The 20,576-nt window shown below is 35.3% G+C and overlaps 1 protein-coding gene across 4 annotated transcripts in view; it reads right to left on the bottom strand.

The window, feature by feature from the left end:
* Positions 1-20,576, bottom strand: part of LOC113509559 (uncharacterized) — a 188,818-nt gene that overhangs the window by 104,558 nt on the left and 63,684 nt on the right. The window contains exon 1 of one of the 4 annotated variants that reach the window (XM_052903350.1): positions 17,491-17,657. The exons of 1 other annotated variant lie outside the window; for it this stretch is intronic. The gene's annotated coding sequence lies outside the window, so the exon portion shown is untranslated. Of the gene's footprint in view, positions 1-17,490; positions 17,658-20,576 lie in introns of those variants that run through there. 2 more of the 4 variants (XM_052903348.1, XM_052903349.1) reach the window with 2 other exon arrangements.

The following is a 20,576-nucleotide window of genomic DNA, read 5'->3' as shown; positions in this document are numbered from 1 at the left end:
GCTCCTATTGATCGTAGCGTGATGAAAAGTATACTATAACCTGCCCAGGAGTATAAAGAATAATTGTACCAAGTTTCGTTAAAATCCGTCGAGTAGTTTTTGTTTCTATAACGAACATACAGACAGACAGACAAAAATATTACTGATTGCATTTTTGGCATCAGTATCGATCACTAATCACCGCCTGATAGTTATTTTGGAAATATATTTCATGTACAGAATTGACCTCTCTACAGATTTATTATAAGTATAGATAACTGGGATATTTTACTTTATAACAAATATAATTTTACTCAGCAAAGAAAAAGGAGTAAACCCTATTGTAAAGTTTAATTATTGTGTGTGTGAGTGTGCGTGCGTCTATGCGTACGTGCGTGCGTGCGTGCGTGCGAGCGTGCGTGCGTGCGCGCGTGCGTGCATACTTACGTTACACAATTATTACGTAATTATATGTATTATTTTGTTTAAAGTTGTGAAAATCTATATTGCATACGGTTGACCAGTTTTTCTGTTTCTAAAAAAAAAACAACGATATTACCTACAAGTAAAAAACCTCAAAATTTTCTTTTTCTATTCACGAATATATTTTCCTTGTTTGCTAACCGGTCGTTCATATACAAAAAGATATTCAATACTAACAATAGAACTGGGAACGAGTTATTTCCTTGCCTATTGACAGCAGGTGTGGACACCACCTGCTAGTCCAGTATTTTATTGTCAATGCATTAGCTATGGTCAATGTAGGCTTTCTTGATTAGGGCTGCGGTAAGGCCGCTGTCTAATGAAGAGCTTGGTGTAGGTAATACCTAAACTTGACGTTTGCAATCAATTTTTATATGAAGCAGTTTCGGTTATGCGTAGAGAAGTTAGTATCTTCTCTGTTAAGCATAAAATCACAAAAATCCCAAGCAATCGACTTTTGTTTTGTACAAAACAAAAGTCGATTGCTTGAATACCTCTATCCCATTCGTGTTTCTACCGTGAAGCAGTTGTGTTTGCATGACTGTGTTTCGGTTTGAAGGGTGGGATATGGCGTGAATTTACAGGGTACAGAGGAATAACACCTGAGTCCTCAGGAATGGCAACGCATGGAGGGGTATCATGGGCAAAACAGTATACTCTGTTATGTCCATGGTACTGCTCATATCTATAGGCGACAGTTACCACTTTCCATCAGGTGGGCCGTCAGCTTGTTTGCCATTCTAAGTTGTATAAAAAAAATAGTTAAGCGTTAATAATACTATCTTTTATAGCGTTAATAACTTATGTTTACTGAAGTGTCGTAACGTCATTTCTTTTTTTATTTTCAAAAACAATGTTATTTTTTTTTAACGTTTCTGACTGGTTATTTATAAAGTGCTCTGTTAGGGAACTAACTAACGTTAATAATTGAATATTCTGCAGAGAAATCGAACATCAGAAACTTTGAAACTACTTCATATTATGGTTTGGAATTTTTCATATTACATTATTGTCATTGAAATTCAAATTTTCAACGATACTTCAATAAGAGTGCTTCCTTGCGTGATTAACGTTTTGCTTCGCTAACGGAACGCGTTTCAATAGATTTCAAAAAGAAGAAATGAGTATACTTTATTTGCATTATACAATATAGGAAATAAGCAAGACAATTTACAAACACAACGATACAATTGTATAAGTACAGTAAGGCCGGTCTTATTGCTGAGAGCAATCTTTTCAAGACAACCTTAGAGTAATGGACTAATTGTTGTACAAGTAGGTATGATAGTGCTTTATAATTAAAAAAGCATCTTTTGCAAATTAAAAATATATAAAAATTATATACATATATATACATACATATACACATACATATATATATATATATATACATACACATACACACACACATATATATATACATATATATACATATACATACACATACATATATACACACACATACATATACATATCAATCAACAAAATTATATAATCCTATGCATATATATATTTTTTTTTTTTTTTTACAACACAGGGGGCAAACGAGCATGCGGCTCACCTGATGGTAAGTGACTACCGCCGCCCATGATCACCCACAACACCAGCGGCATTGCAGGTGTGCTGCCGGCCTTTAAATATATCAAATATGTACCCAATACTAGGATACATATTAATAATTATAGGCAGAAGGAAAACAAACTATCATAAAATAAATAATTATATAAATACATAAATAAAAAATGCCAATTTTTGAAATGAAGAAACAATCAGATAGAGATAAGAAAATCTTTAAAAAAAAAACTATCTCAATCGTGGTAAAACCGTGGTAAAATTTTTATTTAAAAAGTGTTCTACTGAATCGATTTTGATGAAACTTCTATGAGACTAATCTGCAAATATAACCTTTCAAAAAAAATCCAAATACGTTTATAATTAACGGAGTTATTAGGTAACGAACAAAAAAAAAACATCCGAACTGTGAACCTTGTTCTTTTTGAAGTCTGTTGTAAATACTTCTAATTATGTTGAACTATTGAGATTGCAGGTGTTCATAGGCTACGGTAACCACTTACCATCAGGTGGGCCGTACGTTTGTTTGTCACATCAGTGGTATAAAAAAATAAAATAAAATTTAATACAGAGATCTGTAACTCGCAATAAGGGTTCTAAAATATTAGCTAACCTAATCAGTTTTTAATATTTCTCTGAAGAACTAAAATCACATTTTAATTTTATACTGCGGACAGAAACGTGATGCCTGACTCGGTTATGGATACTAAAGTCGAGTAAATGCTTCGATTTGCGGCTTTTCCTTTACATTTTCTTATTTAATTGTGCGTAAAATAATCTGTTTATAAAGTCACTAGTTTTACCCGTGACTTCGTCCGCGCGATCAGGATATGTTTACTGACTGGAATAAAAAGTAACCTATGTCCTTTTCCATGCCATACATACATAATACATAACAAATAAATATAAAACATACAACTTGTAAGTCAATATAGATACGTCTATAACTGTTTATCAACAACAATTTTCAATTTTTCATCGCACAATTACATTTCTTTTTTATTATATTCCCTTTTTTTCATAGTATCAAGTCCACTTTTTGTACCAGATTTTTTTATGTAGTCAATTAATAATAAATAAATAAATACATTTACATGGGGGAAAGGGATTGTTAGTAATGGAGACTGAGAATCCCATTGCTAGCAGTATACCCAACCAGGTCGACCTCCTCGCGGTTCTCCCTGGAAACTATCATGGTTAATTCCTGATGAATTCATCATGATGGGCTAACTGACCTGTTTTCATTCTCATCGATACGCTGACGGAGCACCAGTAAAGGGTTTCACTGGTGCTCCGTCAGCGTATCCCGTTAGCGCTGGCTGAGTTACCATACCATTTTCACCCATCAAAAAAAAATACATATACATATACTATATGTATACTAAATTTAAAACTCACTATAACTTTTATTATATTAATAAAGATTTAGATCACAGCAAAGGCGTTAAGAGGTAACAAACAAAAAAAAATAAATAAAAGTAATCAATCGCCCACCACAATCAAATATTTCCATTTAATTTTTATAACACCATAACCCAGATTTCCATAAACAATCATACAGCTGATATAACGTGGAAGCCACAACGAAGAACTAGGACAAATATTTCTTACAATCGCTATTGTTCTGGTGATTATGTTCAGCGTCCTATGTTCATTTCTTTTATTTTGATTAAAAGACTTTTAATTTTTAATAAAAATAAAAGGTTCTCATGGGCGAAACAGTATATTCTGTTATATACATTGTACTGCTCATGTCTATATGCGACGGTTACCATTTTCCATCAGGTGGGCCGTCAGCTTGTTTGCCATTCTAAGTTGCAAAAAAAAAAACACAAAAATACAAGCTTTCTTCCCCTTTTTTAATACCTCCTTATAGTCAACCACTAAAATCCACAAACATCTGTCCAAGATTTATTCAAGAATAATAATTTTCCAGCGAACGATAATTTAATATATATAATGGCAGCCATTTATAATGGTTGGCGGAAATCGTTATAGTGCAAGATACCATGCGTCGTCGTGTATACTTTAAACAGACCTTTAATTTGAAGTGATCACTGCTTCATTTATCATACCATCAAGTCCTTATCATTTTACACGTATGTACATGTAGGTATTAATATTTTGAATATTTAATTCATTTAAAAATAAACTGAAAGACTGGCTTGTCGAGAGAGGCGTCTATAATTTTTCAAAAACAATAGAAGCCCCTCTTGACGAGATCATTAGAGATCACTCTCTTATTCTGAAATTTTTCAATATAATTACAATTTGAAATGACGTGATTTTTATTGTTATTTTCAACGGAAATGACAAGATTAATTGAAAGTGGACGTGTAATTTTGTAAAATATGAATGAATAATCTATGTCTGTATATTATAACTAAATATGCAAATACGACTGAATATATTTTTATTTAATAACTAAAAATATTTAATAAAACTAATACTTTTCACAGAATCACAAAAAAACAATTCAATTAATGATCAGTCCCATTCATGATGCGTACCCGACCCGAAGGTCCCCGTGACACTTGCGGCATTACCGCGTTGGATCGCCAGAGATATCCTTTGAGCCAGATACGAACCAGAACGGCGACCACGGCCCCTATCCGCAATGCGCAGACTATATATTATAATAGTTTTATCCTCAGACTTTTTTTTTTATATTCGATGCTCCATCGATATCTGCACTTTGGAATCAACCCCCAGCAGAAATACGTATCAATATGGCATCGTAATCATTAAAAAAAGGGTATATCCCTTTTTAAAAGACAGATGAGACACCTGCCAACTCCTATGGTGTTGCGGGTGTTCATGGGCGGCGATAGTCATTTACCATCAGATAACAAGCATGATCGAACGCTTGCATGTGTAAAAAAAAATTGCTACTCGGTTGATTACTAAGTATTATACTTGGAATAATTTATCAATCTGATAGCGCTTTAATCTTTCATCTCGTTTAGATTGTTCGAGATTATAATTAAATTTATATAACACTTTGAAAAATAGATAAATTATATTTATAGACAAAATGTATAATTATTATTATACATGATTAGCAAGTACAAGTTAATAACGAGTTATATAAATTAAGACTTGTTACATGTAAATTAAGAAAAAAAAAGATCTAGTCTATTGCTTAATAGAGAAATTGTACCTATAGTGTGCTGTAAAACATGTTATAAAGTGAGAGGTTAAAAACTAGCTCAAACTAGTTATTCTGAGCTATCACGACGCTGGGAATAATGTATATGTCTTTCGGGGGATATATGTTATTCGAGTTTAAATGAAAGTGATGGGTACGGCTTAAAAAAAAAAAAGATTTAAAACATCTTATATTTTAATTCTGGTAAACGCGTACATTTATAGCTTAAAAAATTTAATAATTTTGAAATTAGAATTACCGCACATGTTTGAAATGTTTGAATGAAAGTTTCAAACTGGCAACCGATAAATGTGTGCGATACGTCATAACGAAAAATAAAAAAAAAACCTTAGATAAATAAAATAATATGATGACAGGGAGTAATACTGTTCCTATAGTATATCAAATAATAATAAATCAATTAATTTCTCAAGATCCTCGTGCATGTTCGGAAAAAAAAGATATATTCTTATAATGGGGTTCCTCGAAATGGGTGGTTTAAGGCTACTTCAAGCAACGCGCATGTGATACCACTAGTGTTGCATGCATCCATAGTCTATAGTGACCGTTTATTATCAGACGGGCTGTATAATTGTTTGCTTTGTGATATTAAAAAAAAAAAAAAGACGACTTGATATTGACATCAAAAATACTATATTTTTAATGCCAATTTTCAATTTATCTATAGAAAAAGAACATGATTAATAAATTACTGTACACATTTCCGTAGTGTTGTCGTATCTGTCTTAATAAAGAAGATATGTGAATAGATAAGCAAGTAACGAATAACAAAATGATTCTCTCGAAAAACTTTAAATAAATTCACGCGTTACGCAATTAATACATTAATTTATGCATATTGGACGGGTGAAATTTCTTTTATAGACGTGTCAAAATCTAGCTTTGAGATTTATGATAAATTATGCATAGAACGGGACCGCGGTGTTGCTGTTATAAAAAACAAAGTTAATAAATAATGTTGCTAGAGATAGATCAGTGGACGAATGTAAATCATATTTTTAATTGGAGATTCTTAATTCATATTACCTTATATTCTTAATTTATATTACCAGAGGGAGACCTTGTACAAAAGTCGATTGCTTGGGTACCTCTGTCCCATTCGTGTTTCTACCGTGAAGCAGTTGTGTTTGCATGGCTGTGTTTGGGTTTGAAGGGTGGGATATGGCGTGAATTTACAGGGTACAGAGGAATAACGTCTGAGCCCTCAGGAATGGCAACGCATGGGGGATATCATGGACGAAACAGTATATTATGTCCATGGTACTGCTCATGTCTATAGGCGACGGTTATCACTTTCCATCAGGTGGTACGTCAGCTTGTTTATCATTCTAAGTTGTATAAAAAAAAATTAAATTTAGACGACGGACATTGTGTCAATTATGTTAAGCGAGGACTGAAATCATATGTGCTTTGTCAAAAAAGTAATTTTATTTTTTAATGCAAATACTTGCAACACAGAGAAAGGGCGCGCTTTGTTATGATTAAAAAAAAATGTGTCAAAATCGCAGGTACTATTAATAATAATAATAATAAAATATACGTTTTTTAATAGATAATAATGGATGAAAAAAATATAAATTAAATGAAATCGTTTTGCGATATCGGTATACGCTGATTAGGTACACGTCTGTGAAGATCAGGATAAAAGTAGGTCGATTAGCTCATCGTAATGAATATAGTTTTCAGTGGAAACTACGTGGAAGTGTTCATAAGAGTGTGTATTACTAGCAATGGGGCTGTTAGAACCTATTATTAACAATTCCTTTCCCCCAATATCTGTGGTGTTTTTTTAATGGGAGAAAATGGAATAGTAACTTCGCCTGCGCTATCGGTACACGCTGGCAGGGCACCGGTGATAGATGATTGGTGAGGATGAAAGCGGGTCAGATGGCCCATTGTGAATAATTCAACAAGAATTAGTTAATTCTGATGATAAACAATGGTTTCCAGGGGGAATCGCGTTAAAGTCGACCTGATATGGTATATTGCTAGGAAAGGGGCTGTTAGAATCCATAGTTTACAATCCCTTTCATTCAGGACTTTGGTGTTTTTTTTTTGATGGATGAAAATGGAATAGTAACCCCGCGTGCGCTAACGGAATACGCTGGCGAAGCACCAGTGAAGGGTGATCGATGGGAATGCAAACAGGTCAGTTAGCTCATCATGATGAATTCATCAGGAATTAACCATGATAGTAGGGAACCACGAGGAGGTCGACCTGGTTGGGTATATTGCTAGCAATGGGATTTTAGTCTCCATTACTAACAATCCCTTTCCCTCCAGGACTGTGGTGTTATACCTCCGTACTTAACAGTTTCATTGCCATATTTATCTTTTCAAACTAAATTTCTAATTTCTAAATTTCATTTCATTTAAATTTCATTTCATTTCATTTCATTTCATTTCATTTCATTTCATTTCATTTCGAAAAACGCAGGGCAGTGGTATCCAAGCTAACCACTTTTGTACAGTCTCCTTTTGATGATTTCAAATCATTGATGCACTTCAGTAATGCAAGTTTCATGACCTCGAGTGAATGTGATAAGCCGTGTCAATCAAGAAATAGTTAAAAATAGCCCACAAGCACCGGAAGTCTGTCTACGTTTTGCATAATACCTCAAACACGAGCATGCACAGTTGAAATACATAGCGGATCTTATGTAAGAGAGGCGTGCAATTAAATATAGTAATATTAAACTATTTCTATTTAGATTAATGTTTCTAAGGTCAAAAGTATTGCACAATTATTGAAGGAAACGGATAATATATGGACGGTAGATGATTTTCATAAATGTTATAAACAATTTTTATTAATATTTTAAATGTAAATGTCAGGTTGTTTGTGTTTTTTATATACAACTTAGAATGGCAAACAAGCTGACGGCCCACCTGATGGAAAGTGGTAACCGTCGCCTATAGACTAGAACAGTACCATGAACATAACAGACTATACTGTTTCGTTCATGATACCCCCCATGCGTAGCCATTCCTGAGGACTCAGGTGTTAATCCTCTGTGCCCAGTAAATTCACGCCATATCGACCCTTCAAACCGAAACACAGCCATGCAAACACAACTGCTTCACGGTTGAAACACGAATGGGACAGAGGTACCCAATCGACTTTTGTACAAAGTCTTCCTTTAGTGACATAACCAATAATCATGCAATATGACTGCTAAATTAGTCCCAGTGAGAATCGAATATGGGGCCTTATTTACGTTAAACATTTTAAATACATTTTACGTTGGTTTGATGATTACTAGAGGATGGATAAAAGAAGAATTACGGAAGAGATTTATCGAGTACAAATGAATGGAGATATCGGTAGGATCTGCCTTAGATGGACGTATATCGGCCAATTAGGTGACGTGAATAAGGGTGTCATGGGCGAAACAGTATACTCTGTTATGTCCATGGTACTGCACACGTCTATAGGCGACGGTTACCACTTTCCATCAGGTGGGCCGTCAGCTTGTTTGCCATTCCAAGTTGCATAAAAAAAATGCTTAAGCCTTCTTCGAATTAAAATTAAAAACACTCGTAATCGGCGAGTGTGTATGAATAGATTGATGAATGTGAAAGAAGCGAAGGAGATCTGATTGAACCAGAGTATTTGGCATTACATTTATACTGCTTACCTCAATGGGAGATAGGCGTGTATATATTTTAAGTACATAGTCGATTATTATATGTATGCAAGCAGTAAACTCATATAGTTAACAAAACAATGAAATAGTTCTAAAAGAATAAACCTCACGTTATGATATAGTGTAAAACACACGACCTCCTATATTTAAGGTCGGCTAAGAAAAATGATTAAATGCACGGCCATTATTTTAATTAATCTGCCTACTTATTAATTTGTTCTGCAACAAACTACGAGCAGCTCTAGTTACGTGACAAAGCGTGTAAGTAAAAAAATTGCATAACAGCGTCATTTCCGAAACGTTCGAGTGGTCAATCGATTTAGAACAAAGATGTAATGAAAATAGAAGTTATTTTTCATTGGACTTATTGTTTTAGTTTGGGTATAGGTCTATCTATTTCTGACCACATAGATATATCAGTGTCACTAGCTGCAAGTGGTGATATACAGTACCGAATTATGGTTACCGTAATGACAAATCGTGTCGTATCAAGAGGTGAAGAAACTCGCTGTAAATCGTAGTGAGTGGCAAGAGCTCCACCGACAAGAGTGCAGCTCTTAAATAGGATAGATAGATAAAATGACAAATTGTAACCATTTATTATTACAATCTAATTCATTTTTTTTTTCATCATGTTTTATTCTTCACAATTGAATTTAAAGGAAATCAAATCAGTTCGCCCATCGTGATGAATTCACCTGAGATAAGCCATGATGGTTTCTGGTGGGGCCGCATGGAGGTCAACCTGATAGGGTATATTTATGGCAATAAGGATTGGCTTGCTTATTATTAACAATCCTTTCCCCTGTCTCTGTTAGTTGAGTTTTGTTTTCTATCTTTAATGAGAGCATTTTCGCCCATTAAAAAAAATGGAATGGTAACCCAGACTGCGCTAACGGTAGGTATATACGGTATACAGGGGCAGGTACTAGTGAAGGAATCTTCCTTCACCGGTATCCTGCCCGTGAGGATGGAATCAAGTCGGTTGACCCACTGTGATGAATTCATAAGGAACTAATCACGGTGGTTTCCAGGGCAATTGCGTGGGAATCGACCTGCTGATGTTAAGAATTGGTCTTAACAAACCCGATCTATTGGCTATCTTCTTTGCTCAAGAGAACCTCTGCTTGGCTTACTGAATTTTATAATTTAATATTTATTTAATTTTATTACAATACAACCAGTCGAACGAATCATATAATAATGCATTACCCCATCACGCTAGGGTAAGGTACAACATCTCGGCCTTAGATTATATAGATAGGGCATCGACTCTCAAAAACTGATCAACTTTATTTATTCATTTATTTATTCATTAGTACAAATATGTGTACATGGCGGACTTAATGCTAAAAGCATCCCAGTCAACCATAGGGAAGTGTCAGAATACTCTTTGTCAGCTAATTGTCAAATTAGCTGACTTCATTTTTTTTTATCAGTGTTCTATATATTTACGCACATAATATACATTGACGTATCTATATTAAATTATTTAATAAACAAAATGAACTTTTACACATAAAAAAAATGCAAAAATTATAAAACAAAATAAATATAAAATTTATAATGGAAACATTCATAACTCACACTATTTATCATGTAAAATTGTATAAAAAATTTGACCCGCAAGTTGACCCGCTTTTCTCGAAGCATTTATATGGAAACACTCTGTTTATATATTCTAAGATCAAGACATATGTCAATTGTGACGAAAAAATTTAGTTAATTTAAAAATGGTACATTATGTATTAAATTACAGTTACGAGACTTTGTACAAAAGTCGATTGCTTGGGTACCTCTATCCCATTCGTGTTTCAACCGTGAAGCAGTTGTGTTTGCATGGCTGTGATTCGATTTGAAGGGTGGAATATGGCGTGAATTTACTGGGTACAGAGGAATAACACCTGAGTCCTCAGGAATGGCAACGCATGGGGGGTATCATGGGCGAAACAGTATACTCTGTTATGTCCATGGTACTGCTCATGTATATAGGCGACGGTTACTACTTTCCATCAGGTGGGCCGTTAGCTTGTTTGCCATACTAAGTTGTATAAAAAAAAACACCTTTTATGACCAAGCAAGTGGCGGGCACAGATTATAGAAACAAAGAATAAATGAAAGAGAAAAGAAAGAAAGAAAGAAATAATTCTTTAGTACTTAACTTTACACCTAAATATAAACATATATCATATCAATGAAACAAATTTAACAAGAATATATTGTAGCGAACTAGTTGTATGCCTTAGCTTCACACGTGGTCGTATAGTAATGTTGAATAGCCTAGAACTTTCATAAAGAAATAAGCTATTAATAACAAAATGAATTTTTCAAAATCGTCTAGGATTTTCAAAAGTTTGTGCTTTCAATCAAACCCAATCTTCTACTTTCTTAAATATATTCTAGATAATAAATAATGTTGAAAGTCTTGATACATACAACACAAACACTTGTAACATATCTAGAGCAATATGCCTATTTTTATATTTCGCAACAAAAAAAGTATGAAATTAAACAATTAATGATTGCCAATTCAGAAAATTACCATAGAATTTAGCTTATGAAATCGAGATTTCATGGGGCGACGTAATTTGTAATTTGCTCACTTTGAAGTATTGGTAGCTGAGCGTGTTTTGCAACAATAAAATATTGTATATTCAAATTTCTAACTAAATATAGTTTTTTTTTGTGTTTAATTGTATTTTATTAATAGAAAATATATTTCAAGGATTATTGTCGATTAGATATAAAGAATGGCCTATGTCCAGCAGTGGACGGATAATGGCTAAAATTATATATATATATATATATATATATATATATATATATATATATATATATATATATATATATATATATATATATATGATGGTGATGTGACTTTGGTGATACTTCAAAAGAGACGTTACTGTCCATCTCTCGCCCTCCCTTAGTCGCCTCTTACGACATCCACGGAAAAGGAAGGGCTGGCCTATTCTATGCCGGGATCACATGGCGCATGTTAGTACTTAATCAAATCCTCTACCCAAAGGTTGTCTGGAAGAGATTGCTTAGCGATAAGCCCGCCTTTTGTATCATTTCTCATTACAATTAAATGTATTTACTATTTTATAAATGGTGCAATAAAGTGTAAAATAAATAAATAATCACTAATAATGATCTAATCCTCTTGACAAGTATTCGTACTAGAGAACTATCTAATTTAATGTAGTGTAATAAAACTCTTTCATTAGCAAAAAAAAAAAATAGAATAACTAAAATCTATCGCGTAATATAGGTATACGTATAAAAAAATATTGGAAAATCCTTTTTTTTTATACAACTTGCAGCAAACAAGCTGACGGCCCACCTGATGGAAAGTGGTAACCGTCGCCTATAGACATGAGCAGTACCATAGACATAACAGAGTATACTGTTTCGCCCATGATACCCCCCCCCCCCCCATGCGTTGCTATTCCTGAGGACTCAGTTGTTATTCCTCTGTACCCTGTAAATTCACGCCATATCCCCACCCTTCAAATTGAAACACAGCCATGCAAACACAACTGCTTCACGGTAGAAACACGAATGGGACAGAGGTACCCAAGCAATCGACTTTTGTACAAAGTCTCCCTCTGGTCTCCTTCTTAACCTCATGTAAAATTTTGTACAGACAGAATCTATAGAGCTTAACTATTTTTTTTTAATTACAGTCTTCCCCCTACCTCCATATAGGTGGTAAATGAATATTTCAATAGATAAATTTTCAATAGCGTACGCATGGAACAAGATGCCGAATATTGCTGTCCATTTTTATCTAATATACGTATTGACAGATTCCACTGTTACTCGCCTAGGAAGGCCGTATGCATGTATGCCTATTGTAAAGGCAATTAAACTTCAATTAAATGCCATTTAAGATTAAGGAAAATATAAATTTTATTTAAGTATTTAATATAACATAACTACTATAAGTGAAACTTCACTTAACGGTCAAAAACTTTTTAATTAAGATCGCGTCGATTCTACATGACATTTTTAATACTTAACCTACATTCAATACAATAAAATATGGAGGTGAGTTAATAAAGATTGTGGATATATCCAAGCAAGGATATAATACCAGAGGGAGACTTTGTACGAAAGTCGTTTGCTTGGGTACCTCTGTCCTATTCGTGTTTCAACCGTGAAGCAGTTGTGTTTGTATGGCTGTATTTCGGTTTGAAGGATGGGGTATGGCGTGAATTTACAGGGTACAGAGGAATAACACCTGAGGGTTCAAGAAAGGCAACTGATGGGGGGTATCATGGGTGAAACAGTATACTCTGTTAAGTCCATGGTACTGCTCATGTCTGTATGCCACGGTTGCCATTTTTTTTACAACACAGGGGGCAAACGAGCATGCGGCTCACCTAATGGTAAGTGACTACCGCCGCCCATGATCACCTACAACACCAGCGGCATTGCAGGTGTGCTGCCGGCCTTTTAAAAAGGTATTATACACTTTTCTTGAAGGTTATGTTGTCGTATCGGTTCGGAAATACTGCTGCTGGAAGTTGATTCCATAGAATGGTTGTACGTGGAAGAAAGTGCCTTGAAAAATGCACGGTGGAGGACCGCCACTCGTCCTGATGATTGAGATGAATCAGGTGGGCCGTTAGCTTGTTTGTCATTTTAAGTTGCATAAAAAAAAGCAAGATTTGCCACTGAGCATATTTTCAAGCATTTCAACAAAATCAAGACATCAATGCATTATAAGCGCGTATACCGCATTTCACTTATCAAAAAGTGAAAAGTTTCAATTACAGAATCCATTAATTGATCCGATCTTTATTGCTTTTTAAGCATCATTTCTCCAGAGAGCCTTTCTTAAAAATCGAAATAGCGCCATCTCTTATAGAATTGTCGAAAGAAAAAAAAAATTAATACATAGTCTCAGTATGATCCCGGTATAGAATGGGCTGCCCTTTCTTTCTACGAGCATAGTAAAAGGCGACTAAGGATGGGCAGCTGCGCCCCTCTTAAAACATCTCCGAAGCCTAACTGCGGTTTTTTTAATTGATGAAAATGGAATGGTAGCCCCATACGCGCTATCGGTATACACCGACGAGACACCAGTGGAAAATGATAGGTGAGAATGAATGCAGGTCAGTTAGCCCACCATGATGAATTCGACAAGAATTAAGCAGGATAGTTTCCAGGGGGAATTGCGTGGAGGTCGACTGCGGTTGCCAACCCGCCTATCAAGCGTGGCAACTACTGACAAAACTACTCAATATGGGGGGCTTATACTATGCCGGGACCACACGGCCAATATATGCAATAAATGACTTGTATTTATGCAATAAATAATATATTAAAAATTTTAATAACTAGAAATTCAATGACGAAATCTCATGCTCGTATTATTAGACACTTTCATGTTTGCGTGAAAATGCCAAATATCATTTATTGCATATAAATCAAGTTAAATTTATTGCAAAATTTTATTTGCGTTGTAAATATATGGAAAATATGTTATAATTTATAAAATAGATCTGCATAGCCTTCAAATAATATGTCCTATGTTATTTGTTAAACTGTGTTTATGAAAGTTAATAAATATCTAAACAAATAGTAGTATTGTTATAAACAATTATAGAGCAATTCTATTGTTAGTAAAATACCCTATTAAGTCGACCTCCACGCGGTTCCCCCTGGAAACCATCGTTGTAAATTATTGTTGAATTCGTCACGATGGGTCAACTGAGCTGCTTTCATTCTCATCTATCATCTCTCACTGATACCCCTTTTTTGTACTGACAGCGCAAGCAGGGTTTAACTACTTTTACCCAGGGGGAAAGGGATTGTTAGTAATGGAGATTGAGAATCCCATTGCTAGCAATATGCCCAACCAGGTCGACCTCCTCGCGGTTCTCCCTGGAAATTATCATGGTTAATTCCTGATGAATTCAACATGATGGGCTAACTGGCCTGTTTTCATTCTCATCTATCACCCTTCACTGGTGCTCCGCCAGCGTATCCCGTTAGCGCAGGCGGGGTTACCATACCATTTTCACCCATAAAAAAAAACTACTTTTACCCAAAAATGTAATAATATCTTAGTCTAAAGTATAAGAAATTAATTCTTTTTAGTAAAAATAATATATGTACAAGGGCTTTTACTGGATACTGAAAACTAAACAAGCATATGGCCCAACTAGGCCAAAAGTGTTCGCAGGTTTTGTCACAACGAGGAAGAAACGCCGCAGTACTCAATGTGTGGCTATAGCTCACTCATATATAAACGATATATCTCCTTTGGAAAACACACTCCATACCCTGAGAAGATGAAAAACGTCGCTACAAAGAGCATCTTAAAATTCCTATCATTGATAGGAATTAGCAGAGAACTTTAAAAAAAGGGCGAGTACAAAAGATCATTAAAAGGTCGCAGTGTTACAGGTTATTCTGCCTGAAAAAGCTTGTCTTTCAATAGTCCAAAATAATGAGATCGCATGGGAATTACTGTTGGTTTGCGATCTCCGAGATGCTGTTTATATCTTTAGGCAACAATTACCATTTTCCATCAGGTAAGCCGTCAGTTTATTTCTAGAGTTGGGTAATATTTTTCTTTTATACAACTTAGAATGGCAAACAAGCTAACGGGCCACCTGATGGAAAGTGGTAACCGTCGCCTATAGACATGAGCAGTACCATGGACATAACAGTGTATACTGTTTCGCCCATGATACCCCTCTATACGTCGCCATTCCTGAAGACTCAGGTGTTATTCCTCTGTACCCTGTAAATTCACGCCATATCCCACCCTTAAAACCGAAACACAGCCAGGCAAACACAACTGCTTTACGGTTGAAACACGAATGGGACAGAGGTACCCAAGCAAACGAGTTTTGTACAAAGTCTCCCTCTGAGTAATATATAACAATATTTTAGTTATAATATGTATATATTGGTCCAATAACAAATATATTAAATTTCTGTTATCCAAAAAATAATATTGCATAACAAACTTTTAACATATTCGAAATAAGATGTTTTCTCATTGTGATTATTTCTTGTAATTATTTATATTTATAATAAGTTTACTAATGTAATCTTTTGGAGGAAACAATAAAGAGTATCTATCTATCTAATCTACGGATATGGCCCATATTGAAATCTGTGATGACCTTTATCAATGTCCAGGGAACCCAATATATAGATATCGCATCGGTATCCATATTACTCATGTCTACTTGTTTGCCATTCCAAGTAACAAAAATATTTTAGATTGTGTTTCACAATAAAACCAATTGCAACTGTGATAAAACCGAACTAACTACGGAACCGATTTTGATAGTTCTATGAAACCAAATTGTAAGAACCCTTTAAAATAAAAATAAAAAGAATTTTTCAAATAGGTTTATAACTGACGGAGTTATGAGGTAATAAAAATTAAAAAAGAATACAATTAAAACAAGAACCTCCTTCTTTTTAAGTCGGTTGAAAAAGTATCTCATTTGCGAACATGTATACATAATGGGCCATCCATTCCTTTCCCGTGGGTATCGTAAGAGGCTATTAGGGGAGGGCGAGAGATAGGCAGCAGCGTCCCTCTTAAAACGTCTTTAAAAGCCTAACAGCGTTTGCCAACCCGCCTACCAAGTGTGTCAACTACTGGCAAAACTCCCCTTATGGGGAAGGCTTATGTCCAGCAGTGGGCAGTTAACGGCTGTAATAATAATAATAATAAATAAATATATTGAGTGTCTGTAAGACACCATTCTGTCAAAAACAAACGTCACATCTCTGAAATCGAATAAAACGCCGCACGAAAGTAAAGCGGAAGATTCTTATAGTTGACGTGACTAATAAATGCAATAACACAATCTTCGTGTTTTCACGACAGAGAAAGGCGACAGTAGAAATTGTTTATCGATCACGTGATATATACCAAACGCCAATAATAAATAATGTTATTATTACCTTAGAAAATTCGTGTGATGTAATTCACATGTAAGTAAGTCACATGTAGTAATACTACTTTTTGTCCCCAAGGAATATCAGAGTATGTCACAGATATAGTTATACTTTTTCTTTGTTGGGTGAAAATGGAATGGTAACGCCGTTGCGTTAACGGTGTCAGCTGGCGAGGCACTAATGTGAGATGGTGGGTCAGGATAATAGCAGGTCAGTTAGGTCATAGTGATGAATTATAGAATAATTAACCACGATGGTTTCCAAGGGAATACGCGTGGAAATTAACTTGATAAAGTAATACCAATGGAGTTGTTAAACCCCAATACTAACAATCCCTTGCTTCCAGTAATATTTAATCCTGGGGATGAAAAATATGAAAAATATCAACTCTAGGGAACGTCACAGTATGTCACACACGTAGTAACACTACTTTTCATCCCCAGTACTCTGGGGACTCTCGATAGAGGTGACTAGGATAGCAAAGATTAATAGACGAACGCAATGCAAGAGAAAAAATACTGGAAATAAACTCTTATTAAAGAAAAACACATGCCCCAACAGTGGGAAGCTATATTATTGGATTATCTTGAAATCAGACCATATTATTGACAAAATAACGGTTTACAACAAAAAGTAAATCAAATTACAGTTTTACTGTCAACAGAATGCACTAATACAAGATGCGTGTAAATAAAAACTTACCAAATCTTGAAATCAATACAAAAATCAATACTCCTTTTACATTAGTCCAAACAAATACACATACAAACACAGTTACTTCAATCACGCACACATTTTTTTTTTTATTCACGGACGGATGCACGCGGCATTTACGGAACGTGCGCACGCGCCGCGGGTAGCAATCGAACTGAAGCTGCTTGGTAGCTTGAACTTGACAGTTTCAAGTTTACGGTCTTATTCTGTAAATGGACTTTAGATTTGTTATCGTTTTTATATCGTAATAAAGCTTTTAGAATCGATAATAAAATAAGGTTTCTGAAATTTATTTACAAATATATAAATCTTCTGAGTCGATTCAAATCTAGAAGTGTATGAACGACGGGAAAATTGGCATTTTAAAGATTGATCTTACAAAAATCGATTAATCTTTTAATATGGATTTTAAATTAAGAAAAAAAAAGAACGGAAATCTTCATAGAAAAATAAGCGAGTATAAAAAAGAAAGAAATTATATATATGATAATGATATATGATTAATGATAAAACTTGATTTGGTCATTTTAAAGAGCTTTCCCTTGATCTTTCTTGAAATATTGATCTAAATAATCAAAGATAGAAAATCTACTCTACGAGGTTTGTCCGGAAAGTACGTATAAAAGTTTTTTAAAAATTTTATTTTACAATTATTCAGGTAAATCAATTTTATCCCCTTCAAAGTACTCCCCCTGTGACATAATGCACTTGTGCCAACGCCGTTTCCACTGTGAGAAGGCTCCTTGAAAGTCCTCTGGTTGTAGGTTTCTCAGCTGCCCCGTCGTAGCTTTTTTTATCTCATTTATGTCCCCCAAATGCCGCCCCCGAAGTACCAATTTGGTTTTTGGGAACAAGAAGAAGTCACACGGGGCCAAATCCGGCGAATAGGGGGGGTGTTCGGTCACCGTAATGGAATTTTTACTCAAAAACTCACGGACAACAAGAGAGGTGTGGGCAGGGGCATTGTCGTGGTGAAGAATCCAACGCCCCTCTCGCGCCAATTCTGGACGAACTCGTGCCACACGACTGTCTGACCGTTAAACGACGGTCCCCATTAACACAAGTTCGAATTCTTTCCACGTTTTCGTCGGAATGTGAAGTGGAAGGACGTCCTGAACGTGGGTCATCTTGAACGCTTTCTCGGCCCTCTCTGAATCTTTTTAGCCACTTGTGGACGGTTGGTTCCTTCACAGCATCATCCCCATAAACTGTTCTGAGATCGGCAAAAATTTCACGGCCATTCTTGCCGAGTTTCGAGAGAAACTTGATTACGACGCGCTGCTCTTCAACGGAAGCGGGCTCCATGCCGACGGGGTTTCGTTAAGAGGTAACTTCACAGATGGCGTGACAAGCCAGTTCGCACCGCACGGCGGTCAGACCAGAACTGAAGCATTGTTAGGGACATAAGGAAGGGGTCCTGCGCTTACCTGGCCTCCCCACTCCTCTTTCTCGCATTCCAGAACACTTTTATACGAACTTTCCGGACAGACCTCGTACAATGAAACGCTCTCTTCTAGTTTTGGTAAAAGAACTAGGTTATTGAATGTTCATGTTGAAATCGACAATGTTTTGATCAGGTATGGCAAATAAACAGAAACATGATCTTCTGTCTCGGAAGCGGAGACATGACCACACTACATCAGTCTACTCGTGACCATGGCCGGTGTAACCTGTTTGAAACGTCGCGATAATACACGGACTCTACCATGAAATGAAATTATGAAATTTCGGACTCAATTTCCTATTTTCGCTCATACCGAAATCAGTCCAGTAAATACAGCTTAAAAGTTTGTTTGTTTGTCATAAATCCTACCATAGAAGTTCAAAAGAACGATATTTTAACATTTTTAATACCTTTGAACGGTATGTGTTATATAATTTTAACATCGAATTTGTATATCGATCGGCCCCAAATTATCGAAAAATATCATGGTATATTATCACAGTTAACCCAAATGGTTGCGTTAATTTACATTTTTTGTAAATAAAAAAAAATTTAACGCGAAAGTCTAAAATTTTACAATAGTTTAAATACGAAAAAATATCCAATGTAATTTCTTTTACTTTATAATATATAACAGAAACAAACACATCTATTTATCCAAGCGATATCGTTTCGTTATCGTAACGATTTTATAACGATATACATACGAGACATTGATTACCGCCGCTGGCCACGGTTACTGTTAAGCACATTTCTTTCACGGTCGTAAAAACTCCAGACTTGTTGGAATTGTTTATTAAAAATTGTGTTTGTATATTCATAAGTATGTTTATGTGAGGGCGTCATAGTTCAGTGATTTACTAATGCAACTCACAGCACAGAAATAGTGGGTGCGACTATGGCTTTTGTGTTTGAAAATGAAATAGTATTTAGTTCCTCCTGGACACCATAGTGGCTAATTCTAGTTGAATTCTAGTAGTTGAGCTAGTTAGCTCATCCTGACGACCTGCTTTCATCCTCATCAGTCATCTATCACTGGTGCCCCGCCAGTGCATACCGATAGCGCAGATGGAGACTCTTCCATTATCACCCATTAAAAAAAACCGTCTGCGTTGTCGGTATACGCTGACGAGACACCAGCGAGATGATGAAATAGATAGATAGATAATTTATTTGCATTACTTAAAGCACACAAATTATAACAGACAGAGATATACATAAAAAGCGAGATAAGAGAAATTGTTAAAAAAATACATAAAGACAAGTACAATTTTTCCTTTTGTTCGCGTGCCAATATAAAATGGTCACAACTCAGTTTATTGCTTCGCCCTTAAAAGAGCAAAGCACTGATATTCTGTTGCGGCCAAAGGCAATGAGGTAACAATAAAATAATACTACCAGATTATCCATACAGTAAACAGATAGATATACAGTCAACAGACAAATATAATAATGAAAGGACAGGTCGGTTAGCTCTTGTGATGGATATACCGGGGACTCAACACGATGGTTTCCTCGGGGGACCACATGGAGGTTGATCTTACAGGGTAATCCACATTACTAACAATCCTCCCCTAACCCGGTGAGACTATGGCTTTTTTTATACGACTTAGAATGGTAAACAAGCTGA

The sequence above is a fragment of the Galleria mellonella genome, unplaced genomic scaffold (assembly GCF_026898425.1).
Source record: "Galleria mellonella isolate WM207_F2 unplaced genomic scaffold, CSIRO_AGI_GalMel_v1 utg139, whole genome shotgun sequence".
NCBI classification, from domain to species: domain Eukaryota; kingdom Metazoa; phylum Arthropoda; class Insecta; order Lepidoptera; family Pyralidae; genus Galleria; species Galleria mellonella.
The sequence above is the reverse complement of the archived record's forward strand: the minus strand, read 5'-3'. Positions and strand labels throughout refer to the sequence as shown.